The sequence below is a fragment of the Tachyglossus aculeatus genome, chromosome 23, assembly GCF_015852505.1.
Source record: "Tachyglossus aculeatus isolate mTacAcu1 chromosome 23, mTacAcu1.pri, whole genome shotgun sequence".
Lineage (NCBI taxonomy): Eukaryota > Metazoa > Chordata > Mammalia > Monotremata > Tachyglossidae > Tachyglossus > Tachyglossus aculeatus.
This window is the reverse complement of record NC_052088.1, coordinates 26,757,393-26,776,771: the sequence shown is the minus strand read 5'-3', so window position 1 is coordinate 26,776,771 and position 19,379 is coordinate 26,757,393. Positions and strand designations below refer to the sequence as shown.

The following is a 19,379-nucleotide window of genomic DNA, read 5'->3' as shown; positions in this document are numbered from 1 at the left end:
GATCAGTGGAAAGAGCCCGGGCTTTGGAGTCAGGATTCATGGGTTGCCAACTTGGACTTCCCAGGCGCTTAGCCCAGTGCTCTGCACACAGTAAGCGCTCAATAAATACGATTGAATGAATAAATTAACTAGGGAAAGCAGCGTGGCTCAGTGGAAAGAGCCCGGGATTTGGAGTCAGAGTTCATGGGTTGCCAACTTGGACTTCCTGCACACAGTAAGTGCTCAATAAATACGATTGAATGAATAAATGAAGTGGGAAAGCAGCGTGGCTCAGTGGAAAGAGCCCGGGCTTTGGGGTCAGAGTTCATGGGTTGCCAACTTGGACTTCCTAGGCACTTAGCTGAGTGCTCTGCACATAGTAAGCGCTCAATAAATACGATTGAATGAATAAGTAAGCTGGGAAAGCAACGTGGCTCAGTGGAAAGAGCCCGGGATTTGGAGTCAGGGTTCACGGGTTGCCAACTTGGACTTCCCAGGCTCTTAGCCCAGTGCTCTGCACACAGTAAGTGCTCAATAAATACGATTGAATGAATAAATGAACTGGGAAAGCAGCGTGGCTCAGTGGAAAGAGCCCGGGCTTTGGGGTCAGAGTTCATGGGTTGCCAACTTGGACTTCCTAGGCACTTAGTCCAAGCGTTCAATAAATATGATTGAATGAATAAATGAACTGGGGAAAGCAGCGTGGCTCAGTGGAAAGAGCCCGGGCTTTGGAGTCAGAGTTCAGGGGTTCGAATCCCGGCTCCGCCGATTGTCAGCTGTGTGACTTTGGGCGAGTCACTTCACTTCTCTGGGCCTCAGTGACCTCATCTGTGAAATGGGGATGAAGATTGTGAGCCCCCCGTGGGACAACCTGATCACCTTGTAAGCTCCCCAGTGCTTAGAACAGTGCTTTGCACATAGTAAGCGCTTAATAAATGCCATTATTATTATTATTATTATTATTACTGGGGACCATATGACAAATTGGTAGAGGCCTGCCTCCTCCATCCCCTAGGATGCCTTTTTGGAATATTCTGGGAGGGGGTTGGCTTTGGGCCTATAAGGTGAAAAGCTGCACCTTGGTGGGGTTGGAGCTGAGCTGTGGGCTGGGTATTTGAGAAGCAGCAGGGCTCAGTGGAAAGAGCCCGGGTTTGGGAGTCAGAGGTCATGGGTTCTAATCCCCGCTCCGCCACTTGTCAGCTGGGTAACTTTGGGCGAGTCACTTCACTTCTTTGGGCCTCAGTGACCTCATCTGTCAAACGGGGATGAAGACTGTGAGCCCCCCGCAAGACAACCTGATCGCCTTGTAACCTCCCCAGCGCTTAGAACATAGTAAGCACTTAATAAATGCCATTATTAATATTATTTGAGGGAGGAGGGGGTTAGGGAGACTGAGTAAAGGGAGTTTGTCCATTTGGTGCTTGCTGCAAAGGCGGGTACAGGCCTGATTCTTGTCAGATATTTGTTAAGCGCTTACTATGTGCCTCTGACTATTTATTTTACTTGTACATATCTATTCTATTTATTTTATTTTGTTAGTATGTTTGGTTTTGTTCTCTGTCTCCCCCTTTTAGACTGTGAGCCCACTGTTGGCAATTATGTTGCCAATTTGTACTTCCCAAGAGCTTAGTACAGTGCTCTGCACATAGTAAGCGCTCAATAAATACGATTGATTGATTGATTGTTGGGTGGCAACTGTCTCTATATGTTGCCAACTTGTACTTCCCAAGCGCTTAGTACAGTGCTCTGCACACAGTAAGCGCTCAATAAATACGATTGATTGATTGATTGGTCCTACTATCCCCGACTGGGCCCATTCCAGGGTTTGGGCCACTGTCCCTTAACCACCTTCGCCTTCCTCAAGGTTTCAGGGAAATGTTATTTCTGTTCATGTCTGTCTTTCCCTCTCGATTGTAAGCTCGTTCATTCATTCAATTGTTTATTGAGTGCTTACTATGCGCAGAGCACTGTGCTAAGCGGTTGGGAGCATTGAAGATACCAATAAAGAGACACATTCCCTGCTCTGCTATAGGCAGAGAACGCGTCGACCAACTCTGGCGTGGTGTACTCGGCGTGGCTTAGAGGCAAGAGCCCAGGCTTGGGAATCAGAGGGCGCGGGTTCTAATCCCGCCGCTTATCAGCTGTGTGACTTTAGGCAAGTCACTTCACTTCTCTGGGCCTCAGTTCCCTCATCTGGAAAATGGGGGTTAAGACTGTGAGCCCCACGTGGGACAACCCTCATTACCTTGTATCTACTCCAGCGCTTTGAACGGTCCTTGGCACATAGTAAGCGCTTAACAAATACTATCGAATTATATAAAGGTGAGAAGCAGTGTGGCGTACTGGCTAGGGCCTGGGTGTCAGAAGGTCATGGGTTCAAATTCCGCCTCCCCCACTTGGCTGCTGTGTGACCGTGGGCAATTCACTTTACTTCTCTGGGCCTCAGTTCCCTCATCTCTATATGTGAATGAGGGAGTGAATGAGTGACTGAATGAATGAGTGAGTGAATGAGTGAGTGAATGAATGAGTGAATGAGTGAGTGAGTGAGTGAGTGAATGAGTGACTGAATGAGTGAATGTATGAATGAATGAATGAGTGAGTGAATGAATGATTGAGTGACTGAATGAGTGAATGAATGAGTGAGTGAGTGAGTGAATGAATGATTGAGTGACTGAATGAGTGAATGAATGAGTGAGTGATTGAGTGAATGAATGAGTGACTGACTGAATGAGTGAGTGACTGAATGAGTGAATGAACGAGTGAGTGACTGAATGAGTGAATGAACGATTGAGTGAATGAATAAGTGACTGAATGAGTGAATGAATGAGTGAGTGAGTGAGTGACTGAATGAGTGACTGAGTGAATGAGTGAGTGAATGAATGATTGAGTGAATGAATGAATAAATGAGTGAGTGAATGAATAAATGAGTGAGTGAATGAATGATTGAGTTAATGAATGAATAAATGAGTGAGTGAATGAATGATTGCGTGAATGAATGAATGATTGAGTGAGTGAATGAATAAATGAGTGAGTGAATGAATAAATGAGTGAGTGAATGAATGATTGAGTGAGTGAATGAATAAATAAATGAGTGAGTGAATGAATAAATGAGTGAGTGAATGAGTGAATGAATGAATGGGTGAGTGAATGAATGAATAGGTGAGTGACTGAATGGGTGAGTGAGTGATTGAATGAGTGAATGAATGAGCGAATGAACGAATAGTGAATGAATGAATGAATGAACGAACAGTGAATGAATGAATGAATGAATGAATAGTGAATGAATGAATGAATGAATGAGTGACTGAATGAGTGATGAGTGAATGAATGAATGAGTGAGTGAGTGAGTGAATGAACGGCTGAATGAGTGACTAAATGAATGAGTGACCGAATGAGTGAGTATATGAACGAATGAATGAATGAATGAGTGAGTGACGGAACGAACGAACGACCGTGGGAATGCACGATTGGGGGGTGGGCCCGTCGGTCCGCCTCACGCCCAGTTCCGGGCGGGCCGGGCCGCTTCCCGCCGCCGGCGGCGCGATGACGTCAAGACGGCGCGGTGACGCGTGACGCAGGGCGGCCGGCCCGAACTCCGGAAGGGGAGGCCCAAGGCGGCGGGCGGCGGGCGGCGGGCCGGGCCTTCTCCTCAGCCGCTCCAGCTTGGGGGCCGCGTCCGGCCGGTCCGATCCGGTCCGATCCGGTCCGATCCGGACCGGACCCCCTCCGTCCGTCCGTCAGTCAGTCAGTCAGTCAGTCAGTCCGGCCGGCTTCCCGTCCTCCGTCCCCGTCAGCGGCCCCGGCCAGGTAAGGTGCCGCGGCCGGAGGGCCGCCCTTCATTCAATCCTATTTATGGAGCGCCCTCCTCACCCTAACGGGGACCCTCCTCGCTCACAATAATAACAGTAATAATAATAATAATAATAATAATAATAATAATAACAACAGCAGCAGCAGCAGGAGTAACCGCTCAATTACCTCATTCATTCAGTCGTATTTATTGAGCGCTCCCTGGGCGCAGGGCACTGGGCTGAGCGCCTGGGAAGGGCAAGGGGGCAACATCTAGAGACGGTCCCTACCCGACGGCGGGCTCACAGGCTAGAAGGGGGAGACAGACGACGACAAAACCAAACATAGTGACAAAATAAAATAAATGGAGTAAATATGTACAACTAAAATAAATCAATAAATAGAGTAATAAGGGCGTACAAACATCTATACAGGTGCTGTGGGGAGGGGAAGGAGGTAAGGCTGCAGGGGGAGAGGGAGAGGGCTCAGTCTGGGAAGGCCTCATTCATTCATTCGTATTTATTGAGCGCTTACTGTGTGCAGAGCACTGGACTGAGCGCTTGGGAAAGTTGGCAACCTGTAGAGACGGCCCCTACCCAACAGCGGGCTCAACAGTCGAGAAGGGGGAGACAGACGACCAAGCGAAACATAGTGACAAAATGAAATAAATGGAGTATATATGTCCAAATAAAATAAATAAAAAGTAGAGTAATAAGTAAGTACAAACTTATATACAGGTGCTGTGGGGAGGGGAAGGAGGTAAGGCGGGGGGGATCAATCAATCAATCGTATTTATTGAGCGCTTACTGTGTGCAGAGCGCTGTACTAAGCGCTTGGGAAGTCAAGTTGGCAACATCTAGAGGCGGTCCCTACCCAACAGCGGGCTCACAGGCTACAAGGGATGGGGAGAGGAAGGAGGGGGCTCAGTTTGGAAAGGCCTCATTCATTCATTCATTCATTCGTATTTATTGAGCGCTTACTGTGTGCAGAGCACTGTACTAAGCGCTTGGGAAGTCCAAGTGGGCAGCATGGAGAGACGGTCCCTACCCAACGGCGGGCTCACAGGCTAGAAGGGGGAGACAGACGACAAAACAAAGCATGTTAACCAAATGGAATAAATAGAGTAAATATGTCCAAATAAAGCAAATAATAAATAGAGTGATAAGGACGTACAAACATCCATACAGGTGCTGTGGGGAGGGGGCTCAGTCCGGGAAGGCCTCATTCATTCATTCAATCATATTTATTGAGCGCTTACTGTGTGCAGAGCACTGGACTGAGCACTTGGGAAGGCCAAGTGGGCAACATCTAGAGACGGTCCCTACCCGACAGCGGGCTCACGGTCTAGAAGGGGGAGACAGACGACAGAACGAAACATATTAACAGAATGAAATGGAGTGAGTATGTCCAAATAAAATAAATAATAAATAGAGTGATAAGTATGTACAAACTTATATACAGGCGCTGTGGGGAGGGGAAGGAGGTAAGGCGGGGGGGATCAATCGAACAATCCGTCAATCGTATTTATTGAGATCTTACTGTGTGCCAGCTTGTACTTCCCAAGCGCTTAGTACGGCGCTCTGCACACATTAAGCGCTCAGTAAATGCGATCGATGATGATGATGATGCAGAGCACGGTACTAAGCGCTTGGGAAGTCCAAGTTGGCAACATAGAGAGACGGTCCCTGCCCAACAGTGGGTTCACAGTCTAGAAGGGATGGGGAGAGGAAGGAGGGGGCTCAGTCTAGGAAGGCCTCATTCATTCATATTTATTGAGCGCTTACTGTGTGCAGAGCACTGGACTGAGCGCTTGGGAAGGACAAGTTGGCAACCTATAGAGACGGACCCTACCCAACGGCGGGCTCACAGTCTAGAAGGAGGAGACAGATGACAAAACGAAACATATTAACAAAATGAAATAGAGTAAATATGTCCAAATAAAATGAATAATAGAGTAATAAGTATGTACAAACTTATATACAGGTGCTGTGGGGAGGGGAAGGAGGTAAGGCGGGGGGAATCAATCAATCAATCATCGTATTTACTGAGCGCTTACTGTGTGCAGAGCACTGTACTGAGCGCTTGGGAAGTCAAGTTGGCAACATCTAGAGACGGTCCCTACCCAACAGCGGGCTCAACAGTCTAGAAGGGGGAGACAGACGACAAAACGAAACAGAGTAACAAAATGAAATAAATGGAGTATATATGTCCAAATAAAATAAATAATAAATAGAGTAATAAGTATGTACAAACTTATATACAGTGGGGAGGGGAAGGAGGTAAGGCGGTGGGGGGATCAATCAATCAATCGTATTGAGCGCTTACTGTGTGCAGAGTGCTGTACTAAGCGCTTGGGAAGTCAAGTTGGCAACATCTAGAGACGGTCCCTACCCAACAGCGGGCTCACAGTCTAGAAGGGAAGGGGAGAGGAAGGAGGGGGCTCAGTCTAGGAAGGCCTCATTCATTCATTCAATCAATCGTATTTATTGAGCGCTTACTGTGTGCAGAGCGCTGTACTAAGCGCCTGGGAAGGACAAGTGGGCAGCATATAGAGACGGTCCCTACCCAAAGGCGGGCTCACAGTCTAGAAGGGGGAGACAGATGACAAAACAAAACATATTAACAAAATGAAATGGAGTAAATATGTCCAAATAAAATAAATAATAGAGTAATAAGTATGTACAAACTTATATACAGGTGCTGTGGGGAGGGGAAGGAGGTAAGGCGGGGGGGAGTCAATCAATCAATCATCGTATTTACTGAGTACTTACTGTGTGCAAAGCACTGTACTAAACGCTTGGGAAGTACAAGTTGGCAACATAGAGAGACCGTCCCTGCCCAACAGTGGGCTCACAGTCTAGAAGGGATGGGGAGAGGATGGAGGGGGCTCAGTCTAGGAAGGCCTCATTCATTCATTCATTCAATCGTATTTATTGAGCACTTACTGTGTACAGAGCACTGGACTAAGCGCTTGGGAAGTCCAAGTTGGCAACATCTAGAGACAGTCCCTACCCAACAGCAGGCTCACAGTCTAGAAGGGGGAGACAGACAACAAAATGAAACATATTAACAAAATGAAATAATAGAGTAACTATGCCCAAATAAAGTAAATAATAAATAGAGTAATAAGTACATACAAACATATATACAGGTGCTGTGGGGAGGGGAAGGAGGTAAGGCCGGGGGGATGGGGAGGGGGCTCAGTTTGGGAAGGCCTCATTCATTCATTCAATCATATTTATTGAGCGCTTACTGTGTGCAGAGCACTGTACTAAGCGCTTGGGAAGTACAAGTTGGCAACATCTAGAGACGGTCCCTATGCAACAAGCGGGCTTACAGTCTAGAAGGGGGAGACAGACGACAAAACAGAACATATTAACCAAATAAAATGGAGTAACTATGTCCAAATAAAATAAATAATAGAGCAATAAGTACATACAAACATATATACAGGTGCTGTGGGGAGGGGAAGGAGGTAAGGCCGGGGGGATGGGGAGGGGGCTCAGTTTGGGAAGGCCTCATTCATTCATTTGTTCATTCAATCGTATTTATTGAGCACTTACTGTGTGCAGAGCACTGTGAGCCCACTGTTAGGTAGGGGCCGTCTCTATATGTTGCCAACTTGTACTCCCCAAGCACTTAGTACAGCGCTCTGCACACAGTAAGTGCTCAATAAATACGATTGATTGATTGATTGGACCAAGCACTTGGGAAGTCCAAGTTGGCAACATGGCTCACTGGAAAGAGCCCAGGCTTGGGAGTCAGAGGTCACAGGTTCAAATCCCGCCTCCACCAATTAATAATAATAATAATAATGATGATGACATTTATTAAGCGCTTACTATGTGGCAAGGCACTGTTCTAAGCGCTGGGGAGGTTACAGTGTGATCAGGTGGTCCCACGGGGCCCATTTTACACATGAGGGAACTGAGGCCCAGAGAAGGCCTCCAGGAGGCCTTCCCAGACTGAGCCCCTTCCTTCCTCTCCCCCTCGTCCCCCTCTCCATCCCCCCCATCTTACCTCCTTCCCTTCCCCACAGCACCTGTATATATGTATAGATGTTTGTACATATTTATTACTCTATTTATTTATTTATTTTACTTGTACATATCTATTCTATTTATTTTATTTTGTTAGTATGTTGGTTTTGTTCTCTGTCTCCCCCTTTTAGACTATGAGCCCACTGTTGGGTACGGACTGTCTCTATATGTTGCCAATTTGTACTTCCCAAGTGCTTAGTACAGTGCTCTGCACATAGTAAGCGCTCAATAAATACGATTGATGATGATGATGATGATGATGAAGTGACTTGCCCAAAGTCCCACAGCTGACAGTTGGTGGAGCCAGGATTTGAATAATAATAATAATAATAATGACGGCATTTATTAAGCGCTTACTACGTGCAAAGCGCTGTTCTAAGCACTGGGGAGGTTACAAGGCGATCAGGGGGCTCACAGTCTTCATCCCCATTTTACAGATGAGGAAACTGAGGCCCAGAGAAGTGAAGTGACTTGCCTAAGGTCACACTGCAGACCAGCGGCGGGGCTGGGATTCCAGCTCATTTCTTTCTGACTCAGGCCCACGCTCTAGCCACTCCTCTCATTGCCGTATTGTACTTCCCCCAGCGGTTAGTACAGTGCTCTGCACATCATAGGCGCTCAATAAATAGAATGGAATGAATGACACCCCCAACCCTCCCCCCATGTTCGTCCCTTCCTCCCTCCGTCCTCTTTGGAGCTCAGGAGGACCAATTTTGATTCCCACAATGCTGCCTATTCCTATTTTTCTTAACGTCTGTTCCCCACCCACCTTCTCCTCTAGACTGGCTTTGGGGGCAGGGAACGTGTCTACCAACTCTTAAGTTGTAATAATAATAATAATGATGACGGCATTTATTAAGCGCTTACTATGTGCAAAGCACTGCGCTAAGCGCCGGGGAGGTTACGAGGTGATCAGGTTGTCCCACGGGGGGCTGACAGTCTTAATCCCTATTTTACAGGTGAGGTAACTGAGGCCCAGAGAAGTTCAGTGACTCGCCCAAAGTCCCACAGCTGACAATTGGCAGAGCCGGGATTTGAACCCGTGACCTCTGACTCCAAAGCCCGGGCTCTTTCCACGGAGCCACACTGCGCTTAGTGCAGTGTTCTGCGCAGCGCGCTCGATAAATACCAGACTGTGAGCCCACTTTGGGTAGGGGCTGTCTCTATATGTTGCTAACTTGTACTTCCCAAGCGCTTAGTACAGTGCTCTGCACACAGTAAGCGCTCAATAAATACGATTGATTGATTGATTGGTGGATTGATTGTCCAGGGACTCTTCTGAGCGCTTAGTATGGTGCCCCGCGCGTAACACTCAGTACGATTAATTGTGGGCAGGGAATGTGACGTTCTAGTGTGCTCCCCCAAGCTCTTACTATCATCATCATCAATCGTATTTATTGAGCGCTTACTACAGTGGTTTGCACACAGTAAGCGGTCAATCAGCGTGGCTCAGTGGAAAGAGCCCGGGCTTTGGAGTCAGTGGTCATGGGTTCAAATCCCAGCTCTGCCAATTGTCAGCTGTGTGACCTTGGTCAAGTCACTTCTTTGTGCCTCAGTTCCCTCATCTGTAAAATGGGGATTGACCGTGAGCCCCCCATGGGACAACCTGATCACCTTGTATCCCCCCAGCGCTTAGAACGGTGCTTTGCACACAGTAAGTGCTTAATAAATGCCATCATTATTATTACTATTATTAATCAATGTGATTATTATTAATAATAAGAGGCTGGAAGTGCTGTAAACGTGAGGGCCCCATAGGGGATGTGCCTCCACAACTGATCCAGTGGGAGATGGGGGGCAGAGTGATAGTCGATTTTATTACCGCTTTAATTCTATTTATTCTGACCACTTGACACCTCTCCCCATGTTTTGTTTTGTTGTCTTGTCTCCCCCTTCTAGACTGTGAGCCCGTTGTTGGGTAGGGGCCATCTCTAAATGTCGCCAACTTGGACTTCCCAAGCGCTTAATACAGTGCTCTGCACACAGTAAGCGCTCAATAAATGCGATTGATGGGGCTGTCTCTAAATGTTGCCAACTTGTACTTCCCAAGCGCTTAATACAGTGCTCTGCACACAGTAAGCGCTCAATAAATACGATTGATTGATTGATAGGGGCCGTCTCTAAATGTCGCCAACTTGGACTTCCCAAGCGCTTAATACAGTGCTCTGCACACAGTAAGCACTCAATAAATATGATTGATTGACAGGGGCCGTCTCTAAATGTCACCAACTTGTACTTCCCAAGTGCTTATTACAGTGCTCTGCACACAGTAAGCGCTCAATAAATACGATTGATTGATTGATTGATAGGGGCCGTCTCTAAATGTCGCCAACTTGTACTTCCCAAGCGCTTAATACAGTGCTCTGCACACAGAAAGCGCTCAGTAAATACGATTGAAGGAATGAATGAATTACCCCTGGGTCAGCCGTTATTAATTCATCTAAATCTCTCATTCTCTCCCTCCGTCTTCCTCCGTAATGCTGGTAATTTAGGAATGGTATCGGAAGGCGATGGTTTCCCTTCAGCGCGTCAGCGTTGGTAGTACTTTGAGGGAATTCTAGTTTGACGTTGATAGAAAAGAGGCGTTTTGGGTTCTCTCCGCCTTTTAGACTGTGAGCCCACTGTTGTGTACGGACTGTCTCTATATGTTGCCAATTTGTACTTCCCAAGCGCTTAGTACAGTGCTCTGCACATAGTAAGTGCTCAATAAATACGATTGATTGATTGATTGATTGGTTCACCTGGGGTTTTGAAGTCCAAGAGAAGGCTGCTTCGATGAATATGTCCACACAAGACTACTAGATCTTTGCTTTTCTACTTAACCGATCGGCTCGATCCCAAATTGGATTTTCCCAAGCGCTTAGTACAGTGCTCTGCACATAGTAAGCGCTCAATAAATACGATTGATGATGATGATGTGCTGGAAAGTCACAGTATAGATAGACTGGGGGATAATCTGTGAAGCAGCGTGGCCTGTTGGAAGGAGCGCAGCCTGAGAGAGGTCTTGGGTTGTAAGGTTGTAAGTTGTTGCCAACTTGTACTTCCCAAGCGCTTAGTACAGTGCTCTGCACACAGTAAGCGCTCAATAAATACAATTGATTGATTGATTGTAAGGCCAGCTCTGCCGCCTGTCTGCTGTGTGACTTTGGGAAAGTCCTGGCCGAGCCTCAGTTTCTTCATCTATAAAGTGGGAACTCAATACCCATCGTCCCTCCAACTTGAGTATAAGCTCCATGTGGGACAGTGTCTGTGTCTGACCTGATTATCTCGTGTGTACCCCAGCGCTTAGTACAGTGCATGGTGCAGAGTAAGCATTTAACAAATATAATTGTTAGACTGAGCATTCCTGTTTTTTCCAAGGTCAACTGCCTATTCATTGATTCAGTCGTATTTATTGAGCGCTTACTGTGTGCAGAGCACTGTACTAAGCGCTTGGGAAGTACAAGTTGGCAACATATAGAGACGGTCCCTAACCAACAACGGGCTCACAGTTCATTGAACGCTTCCAGTGTCAAATCAGTGGTATTTGTTAAACCCGAATTGTACTAAGCACCCGGGAGGAAACAAGAGAGTTAGAAGACGTAATAATAACAATAATAATAATAATAATAATAATAATAATTAATAGCATTTATTAAGCGCTTACTATGTGCAAAGCACTGTTCTAAGCGCTGGGGAGGTTACAGAGTGATCAGGTTGTCCCACAGGGGGGCTCACAGTCTTAACCCCCATTTTACGGATGAGGGAACTGAGGCCCAGAGAAGTGAAGCAACTTGCCCAAAGTCACACAGCTGACAATTGGCGGAGCCAGGATTTGAACCTTTGACCTCTGACTCCAAAGCCCATGCGCTTTCCACTGAGCCACGCTGCTTCTGTAGTGATCCCTACTTTTCTTCTAAGGAGATTACAATCTATTGAGGCTGACGGTCATTGAGTAAGAATTAAGAACAACTCCGTGGATTTATTCATGACAGAAGGCACCTGCTTTCCACCGTTTTTTTTTGTATATTCCTGAATGGGTAGGTAGGGGCAGGTAGGACTTTACAGATCCATATACTGAAGCACAAAAGTGGTGACGGATCTGGTATTCCAGAGTGGTCGAGCTAGTCTCGTGACCCTAGTTCAACACTCTCTCTTCTTCCTTAATGCTCTAATAGGTGTTTCTTGTTGAGAGGAGTTTGAGGGATATTGCTATCTAATTATAGAATATTTTTTTTCTTAGATTTTCAGGGTTCTCTTTTGTTTTTTTTCTTTCCTGTCAATGAATTTTGGAGAGGTAGACCGAAATGCTACACATTCAGTGGGTTTGGTTGCTGGTTTTAGAACCAAACTATAGCCCGCAGTAGCTAAGCAATGTCTAGGCTTCATCCGCTTGCCAGTTTTAAGAGCATTCATTTCAGTATAATAATCATGATAATATGATAATAATTAAAATAAGTGTTAAGCGCTTACGATGTGCTGAGCACTGTTCTGTATACAGGGTAATCAGGTTGTCCACCCGTGGGGCTCACAGTCTTAATCCCCATTTTACAGATGAGGGAACTGAGGCACGGAGAATCAATCAATCGTATTTATTGAGCGCTTACTGTGTGCAGAGCACTGTACTAAGCGCTTGGGAAGTACAAGTTGGCAACATATTGAGATGGTCCCTACCCAACAGTGGGCTCAGAAGTCAAGTGACTTGCCCAAAACCGCCGAGCTGGTCAATGGTGGAGCCGGGATTAGAACCCACGACCTTTGACTCGCAAGCCCGGGCTCTTTCCACTATGCCACGCTGCTTCAGTAATAATAATAATAATAATAATAATGGCATTTATTAAGCACTTACTATGTGCAAAGCACTGTTTTAAGCGCTGGGGAGGTTACAAGGAGATCAGGTTGTCCCATGGGGGGCTCCCAGTCTTCATCCCCATTTTACAGATGAGGGAACTGTGGCCCAGAGAAGTGAAGTGACTTGCCCAGAGTCACACAGCTGACAAGTGGCGGAGCCGGGATTTAAACCCATGACCTCTGACTCCAAAGCTGGGGCTCTTTCCACTGAACCACGCACTCAGACACTTAGTACAGTGCCCTTCACCCAGTAAGTGCTCAATTAATGCCATTGATTGATTTTGAAATGGGAATTAGTTGAGTGGAATACTTCCAACCCAATCATTTTATTCTTTTGCTTACGCCGGTAATACATTTAAGTGTCCGTGGGATGCCCCGGTTGATCCCGCAATTACTTTTGACCCAAGCTTTTAGCCCAAGTGAAAGTAGTAAAAGTAACTAATGGGCATCTGCATCACGTTACCTCTTGGCAAGCTTGGTTTGTGATCTACAGACTTGCTTGCATGCCAGTATTTTCAGTATTTTGTAGAATCAAACGTAAATTTCCCCCAACCAACTCCTTCAAACATGCTGAAAAAGCCAGTATTGTCCCAGTGAAAGGAATGCTTTCTCTGAACACTCTTCTGAGGTGGTTTCTGGTTTTGTTAGATTTAACACGGTGGAGGAAAAAGAAACGTTTCTAGGATCGACCCATCTGTACAGCGTATACCTGCCCTCCAGGTTCTACTGATGTTTTGAGATTTTTTTTTTAAAAGTGTGTGCATGCGAAGCTAATACGATCGCGTGCGGATGGCCAACCTCTTCTTAATGGTGTGTGTATAAAGACTGGCTTTTGTTGCTTGGCCGTATTTTTCTCCTTCAGTGCCTGAAGCTGATATCACTTCTTGGTGCCCCAGTCTCTCCAAAACTTCTGTTCCAAGAGTCATCATCATCATCATCATTATCATCAATCGTATTTATTGAGCGCTTACTATGTGCGAGCACTGTACTAAGCGCTTGGGAAGTACAAATTGGCAACAATTTGGCAACAATTGGCAACAAGAGTCACCCTGCTTCTAATTCCTGTACACCGGGCTGCTGTCCCATCAGTCTTCTGTTAGGCCCACGTTGTTTGACGTTTTGCCGCACTGTGCCTTTAGTGTCTTTCCGCTGTTTGCCATTTCGGCTCACCGGAGGAAGCTGATGGACTATCCTGTTGTTGTCTATTGATAATAATAATAATAATGGCATTTATTAAGCACTTACTAGGTGCAAAGCACTGTTCTAAGCGCTGGGGAGATCACAAGGTGATCAGCTTGTCCCATGGCGTGCTCTCTTCTTCCATCGTCATCCATTCTTCTTCCATCTCCCTCCCAGCAAAGGTGGATGTGACGTGACTAGCATTGCTTCTGTGCCACAAGTCTGATTGTTCCATGCCAGTGTTCTGCGTATAGTAAGTGCTCAATAAATATCCTTGATTGATTGCTTACACATAAGGTGGCATTCAACTTCTGCCCCAGCAGTTTAAAATGGAACTGCTAGTTGGTCGCTTCGGATCACACAGCCACCAGTTACATGTTACAATTTCCCAGGTTGCCATCAGTTAATCTGAACTGTGATATCATCTTGACCTGTGACTTCTTTTTTTTCGAATGTATAGAAAGGTGTGTTAGCTTGATGGGGTTCTTCGCTTTTCGAATGTATAGAATGGTGCGTTAGCCTGATGTAGTTTTCCGCATACTTGGATAATTGTCGCGTCACTGCCCAGGTTACGGGATTCAGTGACGGCGTTGAGCCGCACGCCACCGGTGTTCGTTCTTGGTCGAGCGTTGTGTGGGTTGGTACGTGATTTCGGTCTTTTGGGGAATAATTGTCAATCTACAGCTTTGCCGATTCTCAGAAGCGGGTCGGAAACATCCGCGCGTTGTCGTGTACGCGTCCTTCCAGAGCAAAGTTGTTGGTGTGGAGAAGCAGCGGAGTGAGTGGGTCAGAGAATTCTAATGATGATAATTATGGAATTTATTAAGCACTCACTATGTCCTAAGTATCGGGAAGGTAGATTACCAGATCAGATACGGCCTCTGGCCTGCACAAGGCTCACAGTATAAGAGGAAGGGACATTATCTGAGCCTGTGGAGTTGAAACAGTTTCCCAGAAGATTGAAGATTTTGATAAATTTCTCTAGGTAGCCAAACTTTTCAGGAGTCGCCAGGACCCGGTTCTGTGGATAGTGTCAAAATGATTTTGTAACACCATTTAGAGATCTTGTTGATACCTGCATTTCCCCTCCGGCTAACAGGTGATGCTTGTGGTGAGATTTTGGACAGGTTCTCCATATCGTCTGACCCAAAATTACAGTGATTGGGGACTTTTTTAACCATGTTCTGATTTTCCCCCAAACAGAAGGAGCGGGATCACGTGAGAGTTCATAACAGGCGAAGTAGAAACCTTGTCTGTGCTCACATCTAACTGGTGCAAGAATAGAATAGAGATTTTTCTAACTAATGATCAAAAGTACTTATTGCGGGCGTACTGTGTGCGGGAGGCTACTGTGTGCAGGATGCTACTACACTTTGGAGAGTGCAATAGATTTAGAGTACGTACAGAGTATTATATAAAGAGTATGCAATCTAACAGGGGGAGACACAAAAGAATTGGCAGATAAGAGGAAGAGGTTTCTACACTTTGGAGAGTGCAATAGATTTAGAGTACGTACAGAGTATTGTATAAAGAGTATGCAGTCTAGCAGGGGGAGACACAAAAGAATTGGCAGATAAGAGGAAGAGGTTTCTACACTTTGGAGAGTGCAATAGATTTAGAGTACGTACAGAGTATTATATAAAGAGTATGCAATCTAACGGGGAGACACAAAAGAATTGGCAGATAAGAGGAAGAGGTTTCTACACTTTGGAGAGTGCAATAGATTTAGAGTACGTACAGAGTATTATATAAAGAGTATGCAATCTAATGGGGAGACACAAAAGAATTGGCAGATAAGAGGAAGAGGTTTCTACACTTTGGAGAGTGCAATAGATTTAGAGTACGTACAGAGTATTATATAAAGAGTATGCAATCTAACGGGGAGACACAAAAGAATTGGCAGATAAGAGGAAGAGGTTTCTACACTTTGGAGAGTGCAGTAGATTTAGAGTACGTACAGAGTATTATATAAAGAGTATGCAATCTAACGGGGGAGACACAAAAGAATTGGCAGATAAGAGGAAAAGGTTTCTACACTTTGGAGAGTGCAATAGATTTAGAGTACGTACAGAGTATTATATAAAGAGTATGCAGTCTAACGGGGAGACACAAAAGAATTGGCAGATAAGAGGAAGAGGTTTCTACACCTTGGAGAGTGCAGTAGATTTAGAGTACGTACAGAGTATTATATAAAGAATATGCAGTCTAACGGGGAGACACAGAAGAATTGGCAGATAAGAGGAAGAGGTTTCTACACCTTGGAGAGTGCAGTAGATTTAGAGTACGTACAGAGTATTATATAAAGAATATGCAATCTAACGGGGAGACACAGAAGAATTGGCAGATAAGAGGAAGAGGTTTCTACACTTCGGAGAGTGCAATAGATTTAGAGTACGTGCAGAGTATTATATAAAGAGTATGCAATCTAACGGGGGAGACACAAAAGAATTGGCAGATAAGAGGAAGAGGTTTCTACACTTTGGAGAGTGCAATAGATTTAGAGTACGTACAGAGTGTTATATAAAGAGTATGCAATCTAACGGGGGAGACACAAAAGAATTGGCAGATAAGAGGAAGAGGTTTCTACACTTTGGAGAGTGCAATAGATTTAGAGTACGTACACAGTATTATATAAAGAGTATGCAATCTAACGGGGGAGACACAAAAGAATTGGCAGATAAGAGGAAGAGGTTTCTACACTTTGGAGAGTGCAATAGATTTTAGAGTACATACAGTGTATTATATAAAGAGTATGCAATCTAACGGGGAAGACACAAAAGAATTGGCAGATAAGAGGAAGAGGTTTCTACACCTTGGAGAGTGCAATAGATTTAGAGTACATACAGAGTATTATATAAAGAGTATGCAGTCTAACAGGGGAGACGCCAAAGAATTGGCAGATAAGAGGAAGAGGTTTCTACACTTTGGAGAGTGCAATAGATTTAGAGTACATACAGTGTATTATATAAAGAGTATGCAATCTAACGGGGAGACACAAAAGAATTGGCAGATAAGAGGAAGAGGTTTCTACACCTTGGAGAGTGCAATGGATTTAGAGTACATACAGAGTATTATATAAAGAGTATGCAATCTAACAGGGGAGATGCCAAAGAATTGGCAGATAAGAGGAAGAGGTTTCTACACTTTGGAGAGTGCAATAGATTTAGAGTACGTACAGAGTATTGTATAAAGAGTATGCAATCTAACAGAGGGAGACACAAAAGAATTGGCAGATAAGAGGAAGAGGTTTCTAATGTTTTGCCCCAGATCTGCTGTGAACATCTCCTAAAGCTTCCAGTTCAAACCAGCCCACTTGCTTTCGCAGTACTCACTCATGGAATTATCTCTTTTTCATTTGTCTAGTAATTCCATTTTCTCAGGGTCGCACCCTGGAGAGTTTCCAGTCCTCTACCTGTCTCGACTACGGGAGGGAGAGTGAAGCAGAGGCATACCCATTCCATTCCTAGCTCGGGCAGTGGCTAGCGAGTGGAAAGAAATCTGCTGTGAGTCAAAACTCACCCCGTGCTGGGCAGCAGCGGCGTGGCGGAGAGAGTCGAGGGCAGAGACTCAAGTTTATGGTGTGGAAGAAGGCAGTGGTAAACCACTTCTGGATTTTTACCGAGTAAACTCGATGGCTCCGCTCCCAAAACGATTGCAGATGGAGGTAGGGCGTTCTGGGAGAGACGTGTCCGTGGAGTCGCTGTGGGTCGGAGACGACCCGCCGACATAGGGCTTTGGAGTCAGAGGTCATGGGTTCAAATCCCGGCTCCGCCAATTGGCAGCTGTGTGACTTTCGGCAAGTCACTTCACTTCTCTGGGCCTCGGTTCCCTCATCGGTAAAATGGGGATGAAGACTGTGAACCCCCCGTGGGACAACCTGATCACCATGTAACCTCCCCAGCGCTTAGAACATTATCATCATCAATCGTATTTTTTGAGCGCTTACTATGTGCGGAGCACTGTACTAAGCGCTTGGGAAGTACAAATTGGCAACATATAGAGACAGTCCCTACCCAACAGTGGGCTCACAGTGCTTTGAACATAGTAAGTGCTTAATAAATGCCATCATTTATTATCTTCTAGACTGTGAGCCCACTGTTGGGTAGGGACTGTCTCTATATGTTGTCAACTTGTACTTCCCATGCGCTTAGTACAGTGCTCTGCACACGGTCAGCACTCAATAAATACGACTGAATGAATGAATATGGACGTATTTATTATTCTCTATGTATATATCTACAATTCTATTTATATTGATGCCTGTTGTTGTTTTCTTGTCCGTCTCCCGCACATCTAGACTGTGAGCCCGTTGTTGGGCAGGGATTCTATCTGTTGCCAAATTGTGCTTTCCAAGCACTTAACACAGTGCTCTGCACACAGTAAGCACTCATTAAATATGACTGTCTGACTGAATGAATTAATGGTTTAAAGTCACATGGGCTTTCATCCAGTTCAACCTATATAATTTCTGTATAAGTGCGGTATTTGACCTAGCTGATTTGTCTGAGAAATGGATGTGAATTTCCACTAATTTGTTCTTTAAACAGATGTAATTTTAGAAGGAAAACCTAGGGACATAAACTCACTATTATCTAAGCTCTTGATCATAAAAATCAGGTAAGATTTTTGTAAAGTGGTATGCTTTACTCTTAAAATAAGTACCAATACTTGTCATATACATTACACGTTTATTTTTCTAAATCACATTCATCTCATTTGTCCTCGTAATGCTGCCTGTAGTTGAGGCAGAGAGGAGCATTCTCATTTTACAGATATGGAAGCTAAAATACGGAGAGATGAAATGACATATCTAATCACGTAGCAGTGTTGTGGTAGAGAGTGTGGGTGGGTGTGTAATGCTCCTGCAAAATTTTAAATACAATCAGAGGATAAATTAGGTAACATATTTGAAGCACACTGAGTTCTATGGAAGAAAGACACTATAAATTCCAGTTAGCGAGTGACTTCTTCCTTGCCTTGTTCCGTTTCTTCCTCCTGAGAGTGCTCACTACACTCTGTAAAATCTGACCACCTATCTTTTCCTAGTCTAAGGGCTGTGATCAGTCCAAGTCCAGATCCTTTTTTTCTCCCCCTCTTAGGAAAAGAAGCACTAGGCATTGGTGGTTCAGTGGTAGAATTCTCGCCTCCCACGCAATCAATCAATCAATCATATTTATTGAGCGCTTACTATGTGCAGAGCACTGTACTAAGCACTTAGCACTGTACTAAGCGCTTAGCACTGTACTAAGACCCGGGTTCGATTCCCGGCCAGTGTAGTTGGAATTTATTTTATTTTATTTTTCCCAGCGCTTAGAACAGTGCTTTGCACATAGTAAGCGCTTAACAAATACCAGCATTATTATTATTATTATTACTGTGTGGCAATCCTCAGACTTTGACACCTGTATTAGCCATTCTCACTTGGCAACTTTCATATCCTCTCTTAGCTGAGAACAGGTGATAGACATGAAGAATTTGGAAACCACTCCCTGAGTTATTACAGGAAGGCACTACTTTTACAGGAGGAGAGTCATTTATTCGCTATTTGTCGTTTGAGTTTCG

General features: G+C 45.1%; 1 protein-coding gene across 2 annotated transcripts in view; it reads left to right on the top strand.

The window, feature by feature from the left end:
* The first annotated feature begins 3,653 nt into the window (after nucleotides 1-3,653).
* The window catches only part of FAM172A (family with sequence similarity 172 member A), a 445,054-nt gene continuing 429,328 nt past the window's right edge, over nucleotides 3,654-19,379 (top strand). For both annotated transcript variants that reach the window (XM_038765425.1, XM_038765426.1), the window contains exon 1: nucleotides 3,654-3,786. The gene's annotated coding sequence lies outside the window, so the exon portion shown is untranslated. The remainder of the gene's footprint in view (nucleotides 3,787-19,379) is intronic.